Source organism: Pimephales promelas (genome assembly GCF_988280905.1).
Source record: "Pimephales promelas chromosome 3 unlocalized genomic scaffold, fPimPro1.hap1.1 SUPER_3_unloc_1, whole genome shotgun sequence".
Classification (NCBI taxonomy): Eukaryota; Metazoa; Chordata; class Actinopteri; order Cypriniformes; family Leuciscidae; genus Pimephales; species Pimephales promelas.
The window spans coordinates 457,840-470,000 of NW_028297295.1; the positions used below are offsets into that span (position 1 = coordinate 457,840).

General features: G+C 46.1%; 54 non-coding genes across 54 annotated transcripts in view; all 54 read right to left on the bottom strand.

Annotated features, from left to right (window-relative positions):
• Nucleotides 1-31: 31 nt before the first annotated feature.
• LOC148963937 (5S ribosomal RNA) lies at nucleotides 32-150 on the bottom strand. Its single transcript, XR_016152187.1, has one exon. It is a non-coding gene; the product is annotated as a 5S ribosomal RNA (ribosomal RNA).
• A 92-nt stretch (nucleotides 151-242) lies between these two features.
• Nucleotides 243-361, bottom strand: LOC148963938 (5S ribosomal RNA). Its single transcript, XR_016152188.1, has one exon. It is a non-coding gene; the product is annotated as a 5S ribosomal RNA (ribosomal RNA).
• A 174-nt stretch (nucleotides 362-535) lies between these two features.
• LOC148963939 (5S ribosomal RNA) lies at nucleotides 536-654 on the bottom strand. Its single transcript, XR_016152189.1, has one exon. It is a non-coding gene; the product is annotated as a 5S ribosomal RNA (ribosomal RNA).
• A 92-nt stretch (nucleotides 655-746) lies between these two features.
• On the bottom strand, nucleotides 747-865 carry LOC148963940 (5S ribosomal RNA). The gene has a single exon (XR_016152190.1). It is a non-coding gene; the product is annotated as a 5S ribosomal RNA (ribosomal RNA).
• Nucleotides 866-1,035: 170 nt separating this feature from the next.
• On the bottom strand, nucleotides 1,036-1,154 carry LOC148963941 (5S ribosomal RNA). Its single transcript, XR_016152191.1, has one exon. It is a non-coding gene; the product is annotated as a 5S ribosomal RNA (ribosomal RNA).
• Nucleotides 1,155-1,246: 92 nt separating this feature from the next.
• On the bottom strand, nucleotides 1,247-1,365 carry LOC148963942 (5S ribosomal RNA). The gene has a single exon (XR_016152193.1). It is a non-coding gene; the product is annotated as a 5S ribosomal RNA (ribosomal RNA).
• A 92-nt stretch (nucleotides 1,366-1,457) lies between these two features.
• Nucleotides 1,458-1,576, bottom strand: LOC148963943 (5S ribosomal RNA). Its single transcript, XR_016152194.1, has one exon. It is a non-coding gene; the product is annotated as a 5S ribosomal RNA (ribosomal RNA).
• A 92-nt stretch (nucleotides 1,577-1,668) lies between these two features.
• On the bottom strand, nucleotides 1,669-1,787 carry LOC148963944 (5S ribosomal RNA). Its single transcript, XR_016152195.1, has one exon. It is a non-coding gene; the product is annotated as a 5S ribosomal RNA (ribosomal RNA).
• Nucleotides 1,788-1,879: 92 nt separating this feature from the next.
• Nucleotides 1,880-1,998, bottom strand: LOC148963945 (5S ribosomal RNA). Its single transcript, XR_016153248.1, has one exon. It is a non-coding gene; the product is annotated as a 5S ribosomal RNA (ribosomal RNA).
• Nucleotides 1,999-2,090: 92 nt separating this feature from the next.
• LOC148963946 (5S ribosomal RNA) lies at nucleotides 2,091-2,209 on the bottom strand. The gene has a single exon (XR_016152196.1). It is a non-coding gene; the product is annotated as a 5S ribosomal RNA (ribosomal RNA).
• A 92-nt stretch (nucleotides 2,210-2,301) lies between these two features.
• Nucleotides 2,302-2,420, bottom strand: LOC148963947 (5S ribosomal RNA). The gene has a single exon (XR_016152197.1). It is a non-coding gene; the product is annotated as a 5S ribosomal RNA (ribosomal RNA).
• A 92-nt stretch (nucleotides 2,421-2,512) lies between these two features.
• LOC148963948 (5S ribosomal RNA) lies at nucleotides 2,513-2,631 on the bottom strand. The gene has a single exon (XR_016152199.1). It is a non-coding gene; the product is annotated as a 5S ribosomal RNA (ribosomal RNA).
• Nucleotides 2,632-2,723: 92 nt separating this feature from the next.
• On the bottom strand, nucleotides 2,724-2,842 carry LOC148963949 (5S ribosomal RNA). The gene has a single exon (XR_016152200.1). It is a non-coding gene; the product is annotated as a 5S ribosomal RNA (ribosomal RNA).
• Nucleotides 2,843-2,934: 92 nt separating this feature from the next.
• Nucleotides 2,935-3,053, bottom strand: LOC148963950 (5S ribosomal RNA). The gene has a single exon (XR_016152201.1). It is a non-coding gene; the product is annotated as a 5S ribosomal RNA (ribosomal RNA).
• A 173-nt stretch (nucleotides 3,054-3,226) lies between these two features.
• On the bottom strand, nucleotides 3,227-3,345 carry LOC148963951 (5S ribosomal RNA). Its single transcript, XR_016152202.1, has one exon. It is a non-coding gene; the product is annotated as a 5S ribosomal RNA (ribosomal RNA).
• A 92-nt stretch (nucleotides 3,346-3,437) lies between these two features.
• Nucleotides 3,438-3,556, bottom strand: LOC148963952 (5S ribosomal RNA). The gene has a single exon (XR_016152203.1). It is a non-coding gene; the product is annotated as a 5S ribosomal RNA (ribosomal RNA).
• A 92-nt stretch (nucleotides 3,557-3,648) lies between these two features.
• On the bottom strand, nucleotides 3,649-3,767 carry LOC148963953 (5S ribosomal RNA). The gene has a single exon (XR_016152204.1). It is a non-coding gene; the product is annotated as a 5S ribosomal RNA (ribosomal RNA).
• Nucleotides 3,768-3,859: 92 nt separating this feature from the next.
• Nucleotides 3,860-3,978, bottom strand: LOC148963954 (5S ribosomal RNA). The gene has a single exon (XR_016152205.1). It is a non-coding gene; the product is annotated as a 5S ribosomal RNA (ribosomal RNA).
• Nucleotides 3,979-4,149: 171 nt separating this feature from the next.
• On the bottom strand, nucleotides 4,150-4,268 carry LOC148963955 (5S ribosomal RNA). Its single transcript, XR_016152206.1, has one exon. It is a non-coding gene; the product is annotated as a 5S ribosomal RNA (ribosomal RNA).
• A 92-nt stretch (nucleotides 4,269-4,360) lies between these two features.
• LOC148963956 (5S ribosomal RNA) lies at nucleotides 4,361-4,479 on the bottom strand. The gene has a single exon (XR_016152207.1). It is a non-coding gene; the product is annotated as a 5S ribosomal RNA (ribosomal RNA).
• Nucleotides 4,480-4,571: 92 nt separating this feature from the next.
• On the bottom strand, nucleotides 4,572-4,690 carry LOC148963957 (5S ribosomal RNA). Its single transcript, XR_016152208.1, has one exon. It is a non-coding gene; the product is annotated as a 5S ribosomal RNA (ribosomal RNA).
• A 173-nt stretch (nucleotides 4,691-4,863) lies between these two features.
• Nucleotides 4,864-4,982, bottom strand: LOC148963958 (5S ribosomal RNA). Its single transcript, XR_016152210.1, has one exon. It is a non-coding gene; the product is annotated as a 5S ribosomal RNA (ribosomal RNA).
• A 92-nt stretch (nucleotides 4,983-5,074) lies between these two features.
• On the bottom strand, nucleotides 5,075-5,193 carry LOC148963959 (5S ribosomal RNA). Its single transcript, XR_016153249.1, has one exon. It is a non-coding gene; the product is annotated as a 5S ribosomal RNA (ribosomal RNA).
• A 92-nt stretch (nucleotides 5,194-5,285) lies between these two features.
• Nucleotides 5,286-5,404, bottom strand: LOC148963960 (5S ribosomal RNA). Its single transcript, XR_016152211.1, has one exon. It is a non-coding gene; the product is annotated as a 5S ribosomal RNA (ribosomal RNA).
• A 92-nt stretch (nucleotides 5,405-5,496) lies between these two features.
• Nucleotides 5,497-5,615, bottom strand: LOC148963961 (5S ribosomal RNA). The gene has a single exon (XR_016152212.1). It is a non-coding gene; the product is annotated as a 5S ribosomal RNA (ribosomal RNA).
• A 171-nt stretch (nucleotides 5,616-5,786) lies between these two features.
• LOC148963962 (5S ribosomal RNA) lies at nucleotides 5,787-5,905 on the bottom strand. Its single transcript, XR_016152213.1, has one exon. It is a non-coding gene; the product is annotated as a 5S ribosomal RNA (ribosomal RNA).
• A 92-nt stretch (nucleotides 5,906-5,997) lies between these two features.
• LOC148963963 (5S ribosomal RNA) lies at nucleotides 5,998-6,116 on the bottom strand. The gene has a single exon (XR_016152214.1). It is a non-coding gene; the product is annotated as a 5S ribosomal RNA (ribosomal RNA).
• Nucleotides 6,117-6,208: 92 nt separating this feature from the next.
• On the bottom strand, nucleotides 6,209-6,327 carry LOC148963964 (5S ribosomal RNA). The gene has a single exon (XR_016152215.1). It is a non-coding gene; the product is annotated as a 5S ribosomal RNA (ribosomal RNA).
• Nucleotides 6,328-6,419: 92 nt separating this feature from the next.
• LOC148963965 (5S ribosomal RNA) lies at nucleotides 6,420-6,538 on the bottom strand. Its single transcript, XR_016152216.1, has one exon. It is a non-coding gene; the product is annotated as a 5S ribosomal RNA (ribosomal RNA).
• A 92-nt stretch (nucleotides 6,539-6,630) lies between these two features.
• On the bottom strand, nucleotides 6,631-6,749 carry LOC148963966 (5S ribosomal RNA). The gene has a single exon (XR_016153251.1). It is a non-coding gene; the product is annotated as a 5S ribosomal RNA (ribosomal RNA).
• Nucleotides 6,750-6,841: 92 nt separating this feature from the next.
• Nucleotides 6,842-6,960, bottom strand: LOC148963967 (5S ribosomal RNA). Its single transcript, XR_016152217.1, has one exon. It is a non-coding gene; the product is annotated as a 5S ribosomal RNA (ribosomal RNA).
• Nucleotides 6,961-7,052: 92 nt separating this feature from the next.
• On the bottom strand, nucleotides 7,053-7,171 carry LOC148963968 (5S ribosomal RNA). Its single transcript, XR_016152218.1, has one exon. It is a non-coding gene; the product is annotated as a 5S ribosomal RNA (ribosomal RNA).
• Nucleotides 7,172-7,263: 92 nt separating this feature from the next.
• LOC148963969 (5S ribosomal RNA) lies at nucleotides 7,264-7,382 on the bottom strand. The gene has a single exon (XR_016152219.1). It is a non-coding gene; the product is annotated as a 5S ribosomal RNA (ribosomal RNA).
• Nucleotides 7,383-7,474: 92 nt separating this feature from the next.
• LOC148963970 (5S ribosomal RNA) lies at nucleotides 7,475-7,593 on the bottom strand. The gene has a single exon (XR_016152221.1). It is a non-coding gene; the product is annotated as a 5S ribosomal RNA (ribosomal RNA).
• Nucleotides 7,594-7,685: 92 nt separating this feature from the next.
• On the bottom strand, nucleotides 7,686-7,804 carry LOC148963971 (5S ribosomal RNA). The gene has a single exon (XR_016152222.1). It is a non-coding gene; the product is annotated as a 5S ribosomal RNA (ribosomal RNA).
• A 173-nt stretch (nucleotides 7,805-7,977) lies between these two features.
• LOC148963972 (5S ribosomal RNA) lies at nucleotides 7,978-8,096 on the bottom strand. The gene has a single exon (XR_016152223.1). It is a non-coding gene; the product is annotated as a 5S ribosomal RNA (ribosomal RNA).
• Nucleotides 8,097-8,188: 92 nt separating this feature from the next.
• On the bottom strand, nucleotides 8,189-8,307 carry LOC148963973 (5S ribosomal RNA). The gene has a single exon (XR_016152224.1). It is a non-coding gene; the product is annotated as a 5S ribosomal RNA (ribosomal RNA).
• Nucleotides 8,308-8,399: 92 nt separating this feature from the next.
• On the bottom strand, nucleotides 8,400-8,518 carry LOC148963974 (5S ribosomal RNA). Its single transcript, XR_016152225.1, has one exon. It is a non-coding gene; the product is annotated as a 5S ribosomal RNA (ribosomal RNA).
• A 92-nt stretch (nucleotides 8,519-8,610) lies between these two features.
• Nucleotides 8,611-8,729, bottom strand: LOC148963975 (5S ribosomal RNA). Its single transcript, XR_016152226.1, has one exon. It is a non-coding gene; the product is annotated as a 5S ribosomal RNA (ribosomal RNA).
• Nucleotides 8,730-8,899: 170 nt separating this feature from the next.
• On the bottom strand, nucleotides 8,900-9,018 carry LOC148963976 (5S ribosomal RNA). Its single transcript, XR_016152227.1, has one exon. It is a non-coding gene; the product is annotated as a 5S ribosomal RNA (ribosomal RNA).
• Nucleotides 9,019-9,110: 92 nt separating this feature from the next.
• Nucleotides 9,111-9,229, bottom strand: LOC148963977 (5S ribosomal RNA). Its single transcript, XR_016152228.1, has one exon. It is a non-coding gene; the product is annotated as a 5S ribosomal RNA (ribosomal RNA).
• A 92-nt stretch (nucleotides 9,230-9,321) lies between these two features.
• Nucleotides 9,322-9,440, bottom strand: LOC148963978 (5S ribosomal RNA). Its single transcript, XR_016152229.1, has one exon. It is a non-coding gene; the product is annotated as a 5S ribosomal RNA (ribosomal RNA).
• Nucleotides 9,441-9,532: 92 nt separating this feature from the next.
• LOC148963979 (5S ribosomal RNA) lies at nucleotides 9,533-9,651 on the bottom strand. The gene has a single exon (XR_016152230.1). It is a non-coding gene; the product is annotated as a 5S ribosomal RNA (ribosomal RNA).
• Nucleotides 9,652-9,743: 92 nt separating this feature from the next.
• On the bottom strand, nucleotides 9,744-9,862 carry LOC148963980 (5S ribosomal RNA). The gene has a single exon (XR_016152232.1). It is a non-coding gene; the product is annotated as a 5S ribosomal RNA (ribosomal RNA).
• A 174-nt stretch (nucleotides 9,863-10,036) lies between these two features.
• Nucleotides 10,037-10,155, bottom strand: LOC148963981 (5S ribosomal RNA). The gene has a single exon (XR_016152233.1). It is a non-coding gene; the product is annotated as a 5S ribosomal RNA (ribosomal RNA).
• Nucleotides 10,156-10,247: 92 nt separating this feature from the next.
• LOC148963982 (5S ribosomal RNA) lies at nucleotides 10,248-10,366 on the bottom strand. The gene has a single exon (XR_016153252.1). It is a non-coding gene; the product is annotated as a 5S ribosomal RNA (ribosomal RNA).
• A 92-nt stretch (nucleotides 10,367-10,458) lies between these two features.
• LOC148963983 (5S ribosomal RNA) lies at nucleotides 10,459-10,577 on the bottom strand. The gene has a single exon (XR_016152234.1). It is a non-coding gene; the product is annotated as a 5S ribosomal RNA (ribosomal RNA).
• A 92-nt stretch (nucleotides 10,578-10,669) lies between these two features.
• LOC148963984 (5S ribosomal RNA) lies at nucleotides 10,670-10,788 on the bottom strand. The gene has a single exon (XR_016152235.1). It is a non-coding gene; the product is annotated as a 5S ribosomal RNA (ribosomal RNA).
• Nucleotides 10,789-10,880: 92 nt separating this feature from the next.
• LOC148963985 (5S ribosomal RNA) lies at nucleotides 10,881-10,999 on the bottom strand. The gene has a single exon (XR_016152236.1). It is a non-coding gene; the product is annotated as a 5S ribosomal RNA (ribosomal RNA).
• Nucleotides 11,000-11,091: 92 nt separating this feature from the next.
• Nucleotides 11,092-11,210, bottom strand: LOC148963986 (5S ribosomal RNA). The gene has a single exon (XR_016152237.1). It is a non-coding gene; the product is annotated as a 5S ribosomal RNA (ribosomal RNA).
• Nucleotides 11,211-11,383: 173 nt separating this feature from the next.
• On the bottom strand, nucleotides 11,384-11,502 carry LOC148963987 (5S ribosomal RNA). The gene has a single exon (XR_016152238.1). It is a non-coding gene; the product is annotated as a 5S ribosomal RNA (ribosomal RNA).
• Nucleotides 11,503-11,594: 92 nt separating this feature from the next.
• On the bottom strand, nucleotides 11,595-11,713 carry LOC148963988 (5S ribosomal RNA). The gene has a single exon (XR_016153253.1). It is a non-coding gene; the product is annotated as a 5S ribosomal RNA (ribosomal RNA).
• A 92-nt stretch (nucleotides 11,714-11,805) lies between these two features.
• Nucleotides 11,806-11,924, bottom strand: LOC148963989 (5S ribosomal RNA). Its single transcript, XR_016152239.1, has one exon. It is a non-coding gene; the product is annotated as a 5S ribosomal RNA (ribosomal RNA).
• Nucleotides 11,925-12,095: 171 nt separating this feature from the next.
• Nucleotides 12,096-12,161, bottom strand: part of LOC148963990 (5S ribosomal RNA) — a 119-nt gene continuing 53 nt past the window's right edge. Inside the window, exon 1 of the ribosomal RNA XR_016152240.1 lies at nucleotides 12,096-12,161. This exon is cut by the window's right edge and continues 53 nt beyond it. This is a non-coding gene — a ribosomal RNA (5S ribosomal RNA).

Consider the following 12,161-nt stretch of genomic DNA (forward strand, 5'->3'; position numbering starts at 1 on the left):
CTTTTTTTTTTTTTTTTTTTTTAAACAATAAAGCTTACAGCACCTGGTATTCCCAGGCGGTCTCCCATCCAAGTACTAACCAGGCCCGACCCTGCTTAGCTTCCGAGATCAGACGAGTTCGGGCGTTCTCAAGGTGGTATGGCCGTAAGCAAAATCTGCTGCCAAAATTGGGCTATTTGAATGGTTAGAACATTAGGGTAGTAAACCATATAAAGCTTACTAGGTCTCCCATCCAACAATAAAGCTTACAGCACCTGGTATTCCCAGGCGGTCTCCCATCCAAGTACTAACCAGGCCCGACCCTGCTTAGCTTCCGAGATCAGACGAGTTCGGGCGTTCTCAAGGTGGTATGGCCGTAAGCGAAATCTGCTGCCAAAATTGGGCTATTTGAAGAAAAAAAAAAGAGACTCTTTCAGGCTTTCTGAAGAAACTCAGAGACGATTTCAGGCATTTTGAGGGGGAAAAAAGACAATTTAGGATTTTTGAACCATTTCATTGACTCTTATTTTTTTTTTTTTTTTTTTTTAAACAATAAAGCTTACAGCACCTGGTATTCCCAGGCGGTCTCCCATCCAAGTACTAACCAGGCCCGACCCTGCTTAGCTTCCGAGATCAGACGAGTTCGGGCGTTCTCAAGGTGGTATGGCCGTAAGCAAAATCTGCTGCCAAAATTGGGCTATTTGAATGGTTAGAACATTAGGGTAGTAAACCATATAAAGCTTACTAGGTCTCCCATCCAACAATAAAGCTTACAGCACCTGGTATTCCCAGGCGGTCTCCCATCCAAGTACTAACCAGGCCCGACCCTGCTTAGCTTCCGAGATCAGACGAGTTCGGGCGTTCTCAAGGTGGTATGGCCGTAAGCGAAATCTGCTGCCAAAATTGGGCTATTTGAAGAAAAAAAAAGAGACTCTTTCAGGCTTTCTGAAGAAACTCAGAGACGATTTCAGGCATTTTGAGGGGGAAAAAAGACAATTTAGGATTTTTGAACAATTTCATTGACTCTTTTTTTTTTTTTTTTTTTTTAAACAATAAAGCTTACAGCACCTGGTATTCCCAGGCGGTCTCCCATCCAAGTACTAACCAGGCCCGACCCTGCTTAGCTTCCGAGATCAGACGAGTTCGGGCGTTCTCAAGGTGGTATGGCCGTAAGCAAAATCTGCTGCCAAAATTGGGCTATTTGAATGGTTAGAACATTAGGGTAGTAAACCATATAAAGCTTACTAGGTCTCCCATCCAACAATAAAGCTTACAGCACCTGGTATTCCCAGGCGGTCTCCCATCCAAGTACTAACCAGGCCCGACCCTGCTTAGCTTCCGAGATCAGACGAGTTCGGGCGTTCTCAAGGTGGTATGGCCGTAAGCAAAATCTGCTGCCAAAATTGGGCTATTTGAATGGTTAGAACATTAGGGTAGTAAACCATATAAAGCTTACTAGGTCTCCCATCCAACAATAAAGCTTACAGCACCTGGTATTCCCAGGCGGTCTCCCATCCAAGTACTAACCAGGCCCGACCCTGCTTAGCTTCCGAGATCAGACGAGTTCGGGCGTTCTCAAGGTGGTATGGCCGTAAGCAAAATCTGCTGCCAAAATTGGGCTTTTTGAATGGTTAGAACATTAGGGTAGTAAACCATATAAAGCTTACTAGGTCTCCCATCCAACAATAAAGCTTACAGCACCTGGTATTCCCAGGCGGTCTCCCATCCAAGTACTAACCAGGCCCGACCCTGCTTAGCTTCCGAGATCAGACGAGTTCGGGCGTTCTCAAGGTGGTATGGCCGTAAGCAAAATCTGCTGCCAAAATTGGGCTATTTGAATGGTTAGAACATTAGGGTAGTAAACCATATAAAGCTTACTAGGTGTCCCATCCAACAATAAAGCTTACAGCACCTGGTATTCCCAGGCGGTCTCCCATCCAAGTACTAACCAGGCCCGACCCTGCTTTGCTTCCGAGATCAGACGAGTTCGGGCGTTCTCAAGGTGGTATGGCCGTAAGCAAAATCTGCTGCCAAAATTGGGCTATTTGAATGGTTAGAACATTAGGGTAGTAAACCATATAAAGCTTACTAGGTCTCCCATCCAACAATAAAGCTTACAGCACCTGGTATTCCCAGGCGGTCTCCCATCCAAGTACTAACCAGGCCCGACCCTGCTTAGCTTCCGAGATCAGACGAGTTCGGGCGTTCTCAAGGTGGTATGGCCGTAAGCGAAATCTGCTGCCAAAATTGGGCTATTTGAATGGTTAGAACATTAGGGTAGTAAACCATATAAAGCTTACTAGGTCTCCCATCCAACAATAAAGCTTACAGCACCTGGTATTCCCAGGCGGTCTCCCATCCAAGTACTAACCAGGCCCGACCCTGCTTAGCTTCCGAGATCAGACGAGTTCGGGCGTTCTCAAGGTGGTATGGCCGTAAGCGAAATCTGCTGCCAAAATTGGGCTTTTTGAATGGTTAGAACATTAGGGTAGTAAACCATATAAAGCTTACTAGGTCTCCCATCCAACAATAAAGCTTACAGCACCTGGTATTCCCAGGCGGTCTCCCATCCAAGTACTAACCAGGCCCGACCCTGCTTAGCTTCCGAGATCAGACGAGTTCGGGCGTTCTCAAGGTGGTATGGCCGTAAGCAAAATCTGCTGCCAAAATTGGGCTTTTTGAATGGTTAGAACATTAGGGTAGTAAACCATATAAAGCTTACTAGGTCTCCCATCCAACAATAAAGCTTACAGCACCTGGTATTCCCAGGCGGTCTCCCATCCAAGTACTAACCAGGCCCGACCCTGCTTAGCTTCCGAGATCAGACGAGTTCGGGCGTTCTCAAGGTGGTATGGCCGTAAGCAAAATCTGCTGCCAAAATTGGGCTATTTGAATGGTTAGAACATTAGGGTAGTAAACCATATAAAGCTTACTAGGTCTCCCATCCAACAATAAAGCTTACAGCACCTGGTATTCCCAGGCGGTCTCCCATCCAAGTACTAACCAGGCCCGACCCTGCTTAGCTTCCGAGATCAGACGAGTTCGGGCGTTCTCAAGGTGGTATGGCCGTAAGCGAAATCTGCTGCCAAAATTGGGCTATTTGAAGAAAAAAAAAAGAGACTCTTTCAGGCTTTCTGAAGAAACTCAGAGACGATTTCAGGCATTTTGAGGGGGAAAAAAGACAATTTAGGATTTTTGAACCATTTCATTGACTCATTTTTTTTTTTTTTTTTTTTTTAAACAATAAAGCTTACAGCACCTGGTATTCCCAGGCGGTCTCCCATCCAAGTACTAACCAGGCCCGACCCTGCTTAGCTTCCGAGATCAGACGAGTTCGGGCGTTCTCAAGGTGGTATGGCCGTAAGCAAAATCTGCTGCCAAAATTGGGCTTTTTGAATGGTTAGAACATTAGGGTAGTAAACCATATAAAGCTTACTAGGTCTCCCATCCAACAATAAAGCTTACAGCACCTGGTATTCCCAGGCGGTCTCCCATCCAAGTACTAACCAGGCCCGACCCTGCTTAGCTTCCGAGATCAGACGAGTTCGGGCGTTCTCAAGGTGGTATGGCCGTAAGCAAAATCTGCTGCCAAAATTGGGCTTTTTGAATGGTTAGAACATTAGGGTAGTAAACCATATAAAGCTTACTAGGTCTCCCATCCAACAATAAAGCTTACAGCACCTGGTATTCCCAGGCGGTCTCCCATCCAAGTACTAACCAGGCCCGACCCTGCTTAGCTTCCGAGATCAGACGAGTTCGGGCGTTCTCAAGGTGGTATGGCCGTAAGCAAAATCTGCTGCCAAAATTGGGCTATTTGAATGGTTAGAACATTAGGGTAGTAAACCATATAAAGCTTACTAGGTCTCCCATCCAACAATAAAGCTTACAGCACCTGGTATTCCCAGGCGGTCTCCCATCCAAGTACTAACCAGGCCCGACCCTGCTTAGCTTCCGAGATCAGACGAGTTCGGGCGTTCTCAAGGTGGTATGGCCGTAAGCGAAATCTGCTGCCAAAATTGGGCTATTTGAAGAAAAAAAAAGAGACTCTTTCAGGCTTTCTGAAGAAACTCAGAGACGATTTCAGGCATTTTGAGGGGGAAAAAAGACAATTTAGGATTTTTGAACTATTTCATTGACTCTTTTTTTTTTTTTTTTTTTTTTAAACAATAAAGCTTACAGCACCTGGTATTCCCAGGCGGTCTCCCATCCAAGTACTAACCAGGCCCGACCCTGCTTAGCTTCCGAGATCAGACGAGTTCGGGCGTTCTCAAGGTGGTATGGCCGTAAGCAAAATCTGCTGCCAAAATTGGGCTATTTGAATGGTTAGAACATTAGGGTAGTAAACCATATAAAGCTTACTAGGTCTCCCATCCAACAATAAAGCTTACAGCACCTGGTATTCCCAGGCGGTCTCCCATCCAAGTACTAACCAGGCCCGACCCTGCTTAGCTTCCGAGATCAGACGAGTTCGGGCGTTCTCAAGGTGGTATGGCCGTAAGCAAAATCTGCTGCCAAAATTGGGCTATTTGAATGGTTAGAACATTAGGGTAGTAAACCATATAAAGCTTACTAGGTCTCCCATCCAACAATAAAGCTTACAGCACCTGGTATTCCCAGGCGGTCTCCCATCCAAGTACTAACCAGGCCCGACCCTGCTTAGCTTCCGAGATCAGACGAGTTCGGGCGTTCTCAAGGTGGTATGGCCGTAAGCGAAATCTGCTGCCAAAATTGGGCTATTTGAAGAAAAAAAAAAGAGACTCTTTCAGGCTTTCTGAAGAAACTCAGAGACGATTTCAGGCATTTTGAGGGGGAAAAAAGACAATTTAGGATTTTTGAACCATTTCATTGACTCTTTTTTTTTTTTTTTTTTTTTTTAAACAATAAAGCTTACAGCACCTGGTATTCCCAGGCGGTCTCCCATCCAAGTACTAACCAGGCCCGACCCTGCTTAGCTTCCGAGATCAGACGAGTTCGGGCGTTCTCAAGGTGGTATGGCCGTAAGCAAAATCTGCTGCCAAAATTGGGCTTTTTGAATGGTTAGAACATTAGGGTAGTAAACCATATAAAGCTTACTAGGTGTCCCATCCAACAATAAAGCTTACAGCACCTGGTATTCCCAGGCGGTCTCCCATCCAAGTACTAACCAGGCCCGACCCTGCTTTGCTTCCGAGATCAGACGAGTTCGGGCGTTCTCAAGGTGGTATGGCCGTAAGCAAAATCTGCTGCCAAAATTGGGCTATTTGAATGGTTAGAACATTAGGGTAGTAAACCATATAAAGCTTACTAGGTCTCCCATCCAACAATAAAGCTTACAGCACCTGGTATTCCCAGGCGGTCTCCCATCCAAGTACTAACCAGGCCCGACCCTGCTTAGCTTCCGAGATCAGACGAGTTCGGGCGTTCTCAAGGTGGTATGGCCGTAAGCGAAATCTGCTGCCAAAATTGGGCTATTTGAATGGTTAGAACATTAGGGTAGTAAACCATATAAAGCTTACTAGGTCTCCCATCCAACAATAAAGCTTACAGCACCTGGTATTCCCAGGCGGTCTCCCATCCAAGTACTAACCAGGCCCGACCCTGCTTAGCTTCCGAGATCAGACGAGTTCGGGCGTTCTCAAGGTGGTATGGCCGTAAGCGAAATCTGCTGCCAAAATTGGGCTATTTGAAGAAAAAAAAAGAGACTCTTTCAGGCTTTCTGAAGAAACTCAGAGACGATTTCAGGCATTTTGAGGGGGAAAAAAGACAATTTAGGATTTTTGAACTATTTCATTGACTCTTTTTTTTTTTTTTTTTTTTTTAAACAATAAAGCTTACAGCACCTGGTATTCCCAGGCGGTCTCCCATCCAAGTACTAACCAGGCCCGACCCTGCTTAGCTTCCGAGATCAGACGAGTTCGGGCGTTCTCAAGGTGGTATGGCCGTAAGCAAAATCTGCTGCCAAAATTGGGCTATTTGAATGGTTAGAACATTAGGGTAGTAAACCATATAAAGCTTACTAGGTCTCCCATCCAACAATAAAGCTTACAGCACCTGGTATTCCCAGGCGGTCTCCCATCCAAGTACTAACCAGGCCCGACCCTGCTTAGCTTCCGAGATCAGACGAGTTCGGGCGTTCTCAAGGTGGTATGGCCGTAAGCAAAATCTGCTGCCAAAATTGGGCTATTTGAATGGTTAGAACATTAGGGTAGTAAACCATATAAAGCTTACTAGGTCTCCCATCCAACAATAAAGCTTACAGCACCTGGTATTCCCAGGCGGTCTCCCATCCAAGTACTAACCAGGCCCGACCCTGCTTAGCTTCCGAGATCAGACGAGTTCGGGCGTTCTCAAGGTGGTATGGCCGTAAGCAAAATCTGCTGCCAAAATTGGGCTTTTTGAATGGTTAGAACATTAGGGTAGTAAACCATATAAAGCTTACTAGGTCTCCCATCCAACAATAAAGCTTACAGCACCTGGTATTCCCAGGCGGTCTCCCATCCAAGTACTAACCAGGCCCGACCCTGCTTAGCTTCCGAGATCAGACGAGTTCGGGCGTTCTCAAGGTGGTATGGCCGTAAGCAAAATCTGCTGCCAAAATTGGGCTATTTGAATGGTTAGAACATTAGGGTAGTAAACCATATAAAGCTTACTAGGTGTCCCATCCAACAATAAAGCTTACAGCACCTGGTATTCCCAGGCGGTCTCCCATCCAAGTACTAACCAGGCCCGACCCTGCTTTGCTTCCGAGATCAGACGAGTTCGGGCGTTCTCAAGGTGGTATGGCCGTAAGCAAAATCTGCTGCCAAAATTGGGCTATTTGAATGGTTAGAACATTAGGGTAGTAAACCATATAAAGCTTACTAGGTCTCCCATCCAACAATAAAGCTTACAGCACCTGGTATTCCCAGGCGGTCTCCCATCCAAGTACTAACCAGGCCCGACCCTGCTTAGCTTCCGAGATCAGACGAGTTCGGGCGTTCTCAAGGTGGTATGGCCGTAAGCGAAATCTGCTGCCAAAATTGGGCTATTTGAATGGTTAGAACATTAGGGTAGTAAACCATATAAAGCTTACTAGGTCTCCCATCCAACAATAAAGCTTACAGCACCTGGTATTCCCAGGCGGTCTCCCATCCAAGTACTAACCAGGCCCGACCCTGCTTAGCTTCCGAGATCAGACGAGTTCGGGCGTTCTCAAGGTGGTATGGCCGTAAGCGAAATCTGCTGCCAAAATTGGGCTTTTTGAATGGTTAGAACATTAGGGTAGTAAACCATATAAAGCTTACTAGGTCTCCCATCCAACAATAAAGCTTACAGCACCTGGTATTCCCAGGCGGTCTCCCATCCAAGTACTAACCAGGCCCGACCCTGCTTAGCTTCCGAGATCAGACGAGTTCGGGCGTTCTCAAGGTGGTATGGCCGTAAGCAAAATCTGCTGCCAAAATTGGGCTTTTTGAATGGTTAGAACATTAGGGTAGTAAACCATATAAAGCTTACTAGGTCTCCCATCCAACAATAAAGCTTACAGCACCTGGTATTCCCAGGCGGTCTCCCATCCAAGTACTAACCAGGCCCGACCCTGCTTAGCTTCCGAGATCAGACGAGTTCGGGCGTTCTCAAGGTGGTATGGCCGTAAGCAAAATCTGCTGCCAAAATTGGGCTATTTGAATGGTTAGAACATTAGGGTAGTAAACCATATAAAGCTTACTAGGTCTCCCATCCAACAATAAAGCTTACAGCACCTGGTATTCCCAGGCGGTCTCCCATCCAAGTACTAACCAGGCCCGACCCTGCTTAGCTTCCGAGATCAGACGAGTTCGGGCGTTCTCAAGGTGGTATGGCCGTAAGCGAAATCTGCTGCCAAAATTGGGCTATTTGAAGAAAAAAAAAAGAGACTCTTTCAGGCTTTCTGAAGAAACTCAGAGACGATTTCAGGCATTTTGAGGGGGAAAAAAGACAATTTAGGATTTTTGAACCATTTCATTGACTCATTTTTTTTTTTTTTTTTTTTTTAAACAATAAAGCTTACAGCACCTGGTATTCCCAGGCGGTCTCCCATCCAAGTACTAACCAGGCCCGACCCTGCTTAGCTTCCGAGATCAGACGAGTTCGGGCGTTCTCAAGGTGGTATGGCCGTAAGCAAAATCTGCTGCCAAAATTGGGCTTTTTGAATGGTTAGAACATTAGGGTAGTAAACCATATAAAGCTTACTAGGTCTCCCATCCAACAATAAAGCTTACAGCACCTGGTATTCCCAGGCGGTCTCCCATCCAAGTACTAACCAGGCCCGACCCTGCTTAGCTTCCGAGATCAGACGAGTTCGGGCGTTCTCAAGGTGGTATGGCCGTAAGCAAAATCTGCTGCCAAAATTGGGCTTTTTGAATGGTTAGAACATTAGGGTAGTAAACCATATAAAGCTTACTAGGTCTCCCATCCAACAATAAAGCTTACAGCACCTGGTATTCCCAGGCGGTCTCCCATCCAAGTACTAACCAGGCCCGACCCTGCTTAGCTTCCGAGATCAGACGAGTTCGGGCGTTCTCAAGGTGGTATGGCCGTAAGCAAAATCTGCTGCCAAAATTGGGCTATTTGAATGGTTAGAACATTAGGGTAGTAAACCATATAAAGCTTACTAGGTCTCCCATCCAACAATAAAGCTTACAGCACCTGGTATTCCCAGGCGGTCTCCCATCCAAGTACTAACCAGGCCCGACCCTGCTTAGCTTCCGAGATCAGACGAGTTCGGGCGTTCTCAAGGTGGTATGGCCGTAAGCGAAATCTGCTGCCAAAATTGGGCTATTTGAAGAAAAAAAAAGAGACTCTTTCAGGCTTTCTGAAGAAACTCAGAGACGATTTCAGGCATTTTGAGGGGGAAAAAAGACAATTTAGGATTTTTGAACTATTTCATTGACTCTTTTTTTTTTTTTTTTTTTTTAAACAATAAAGCTTACAGCACCTGGTATTCCCAGGCGGTCTCCCATCCAAGTACTAACCAGGCCCGACCCTGCTTAGCTTCCGAGATCAGACGAGTTCGGGCGTTCTCAAGGTGGTATGGCCGTAAGCAAAATCTGCTGCCAAAATTGGGCTTTTTGAATGGTTAGAACATTAGGGTAGTAAACCATATAAAGCTTACTAGGTGTCCCATCCAACAATAAAGCTTACAGCACCTGGTATTCCCAGGCGGTCTCCCATCCAAGTACTAACCAGGCCCGACCCTGCTTAGCTTCCGAGATCAGACGAGTTCGGGCGTTCTCAAGGTGGTATGGCCGTAAGCGAAATCTGCTGCCAAAATTGGGCTTTTTGAATGGTTAGAACATTAGGGTAGTAAACCATATAAAGCTTACTAGGTCTCCCATCCAACAATAAAGCTTACAGCACCTGGTATTCCCAGGCGGTCTCCCATCCAAGTACTAACCAGGCCCGACCCTGCTTAGCTTCCGAGATCAGACGAGTTCGGGCGTTCTCAAGGTGGTATGGCCGTAAGCAAAATCTGCTGCCAAAATTGGGCTTTTTGAATGGTTAGAACATTAGGGTAGTAAACCATATAAAGCTTACTAGGTCTCCCATCCAACAATAAAGCTTACAGCACCTGGTATTCCCAGGCGGTCTCCCATCCAAGTACTAACCAGGCCCGACCCTGCTTAGCTTCCGAGATCAGACGAGTTCGGGCGTTCTCAAGGTGGTATGGCCGTAAGCAAAATCTGCTGCCAAAATTGGGCTATTTGAATGGTTAGAACATTAGGGTAGTAAACCATATAAAGCTTACTAGGTCTCCCATCCAACAATAAAGCTTACAGCACCTGGTATTCCCAGGCGGTCTCCCATCCAAGTACTAACCAGGCCCGACCCTGCTTAGCTTCCGAGATCAGACGAGTTCGGGCGTTCTCAAGGTGGTATGGCCGTAAGCGAAATCTGCTGCCAAAATTGGGCTATTTGAAGAAAAAAAAAAGAGACTCTTTCAGGCTTTCTGAAGAAACTCAGAGACGATTTCAGGCATTTTGAGGGGGAAAAAAGACAATTTAGGATTTTTGAACCATTTCATTGACTCATTTTTTTTTTTTTTTTTTTTTTTAAACAATAAAGCTTACAGCACCTGGTATTCCCAGGCGGTCTCCCATCCAAGTACTAACCAGGCCCGACCCTGCTTAGCTTCCGAGATCAGACGAGTTCGGGCGTTCTCAAGGTGGTATGGCCGTAAGCAAAATCTGCTGCCAAAATTGGGCTTTTTGAATGGTTAGAACATTAGGGTAGTAAACCATATAAAGCTTACTAGGTGTCCCATCCAACAATAAAGCTTACAGCACCTGGTATTCCCAGGCGGTCTCCCATCCAAGTACTAACCAGGCCCGACCCTGCTTTGCTTCCGAGATCAGACGAGTTCGGGCGTTCTCAAGGTGGTATGGCCGTAAGCAAAATCTGCTGCCAAAATTGGGCTATTTGAATGGTTAGAACATTAGGGTAGTAAACCATATAAAGCTTACTAGGTCTCCCATCCAACAATAAAGCTTACAGCACCTGGTATTCCCAGGCGGTCTCCCATCCAAGTACTAACCAGGCCCGACCCTGCTTAGCTTCCGAGATCAGACGAGTTCGGGCGTTCTCAAGGTGGTATGGCCGTAAGCGAAATCTGCTGCCAAAATTGGGCTTTTTGAATGGTTAGAACATTAGGGTAGTAAACCATATAAAGCTTACTAGGTCTCCCATCCAACAATAAAGCTTACAGCACCTGGTATTCCCAGGCGGTCTCCCATCCAAGTACTAACCAGGCCCGACCCTGCTTAGCTTCCGAGATCAGACGAGTTCGGGCGTTCTCAAGGTGGTATGGCCGTAAGCAAAATCTGCTGCCAAAATTGGGCTTTTTGAATGGTTAGAACATTAGGGTAGTAAACCATATAAAGCTTACTAGGTCTCCCATCCAACAATAAAGCTTACAGCACCTGGTATTCCCAGGCGGTCTCCCATCCAAGTACTAACCAGGCCCGACCCTGCTTAGCTTCCGAGATCAGACGAGTTCGGGCGTTCTCAAGGTGGTATGGCCGTAAGCAAAATCTGCTGCCAAAATTGGGCTATTTGAATGGTTAGAACATTAGGGTAGTAAACCATATAAAGCTTACTAGGTCTCCCATCCAACAATAAAGCTTACAGCACCTGGTATTCCCAGGCGGTCTCCCATCCAAGTACTAACCAGGCCCGACCCTGCTTAGCTTCCGAGATCAGACGAGTTCGGGCGTTCTCAAGGTGGTATGGCCGTAAGCGAAATCTGCTGCCAAAATTGGGCTATTTGAAGAAAAAAAAAAGAGACTCTTTCAGGCTTTCTGAAGAAACTCAGAGACGATTTCAGGCATTTTGAGGGGGAAAAAAGACAATTTAGGATTTTTGAACCATTTCATTGACTCATTTTTTTTTTTTTTTTTTTTTTAAACAATAAAGCTTACAGCACCTGGTATTCCCAGGCGGTCTCCCATCCAAGTACTAACCAGGCCCGACCCTGCTTAGCTTCCGAGATCAGACGAGTTCGGGCGTTCTCAAGGTGGTATGGCCGTAAGCAAAATCTGCTGCCAAAATTGGGCTTTTTGAATGGTTAGAACATTAGGGTAGTAAACCATATAAAGCTTACTAGGTGTCCCATCCAACAATAAAGCTTACAGCACCTGGTATTCCCAGGCGGTCTCCCATCCAAGTACTAACCAGGCCCGACCCTGCTTTGCTTCCGAGATCAGACGAGTTCGGGCGTTCTCAAGGTGGTATGGCCGTAAGCAAAATCTGCTGCCAAAATTGGGCTATTTGAATGGTTAGAACATTAGGGTAGTAAACCATATAAAGCTTACTAGGTCTCCCATCCAACAATAAAGCTTACAGCACCTGGTATTCCCAGGCGGTCTCCCATCCAAGTACTAACCAGGCCCGACCCTGCTTAGCTTCCGAGATCAGACGAGTTCGGGCGTTCTCAAGGTGGTATGGCCGTAAGCGAAATCTGCTGCCAAAATTGGGCTATTTGAAGAAAAAAAAAGAGACTCTTTCAGGCTTTCTGAAGAAACTCAGAGACGATTTCAGGCATTTTGAGGGGGAAAAAAGACAATTTAGGATTTTTGAACTATTTCATTGACTCTTTTTTTTTTTTTTTTTTTTTTAAACAATAAAGCTTACAGCACCTGGTATTCCCAGGCGGTCTCCCATCCAAGTACTAACCAGGCCCGACCCTGCTT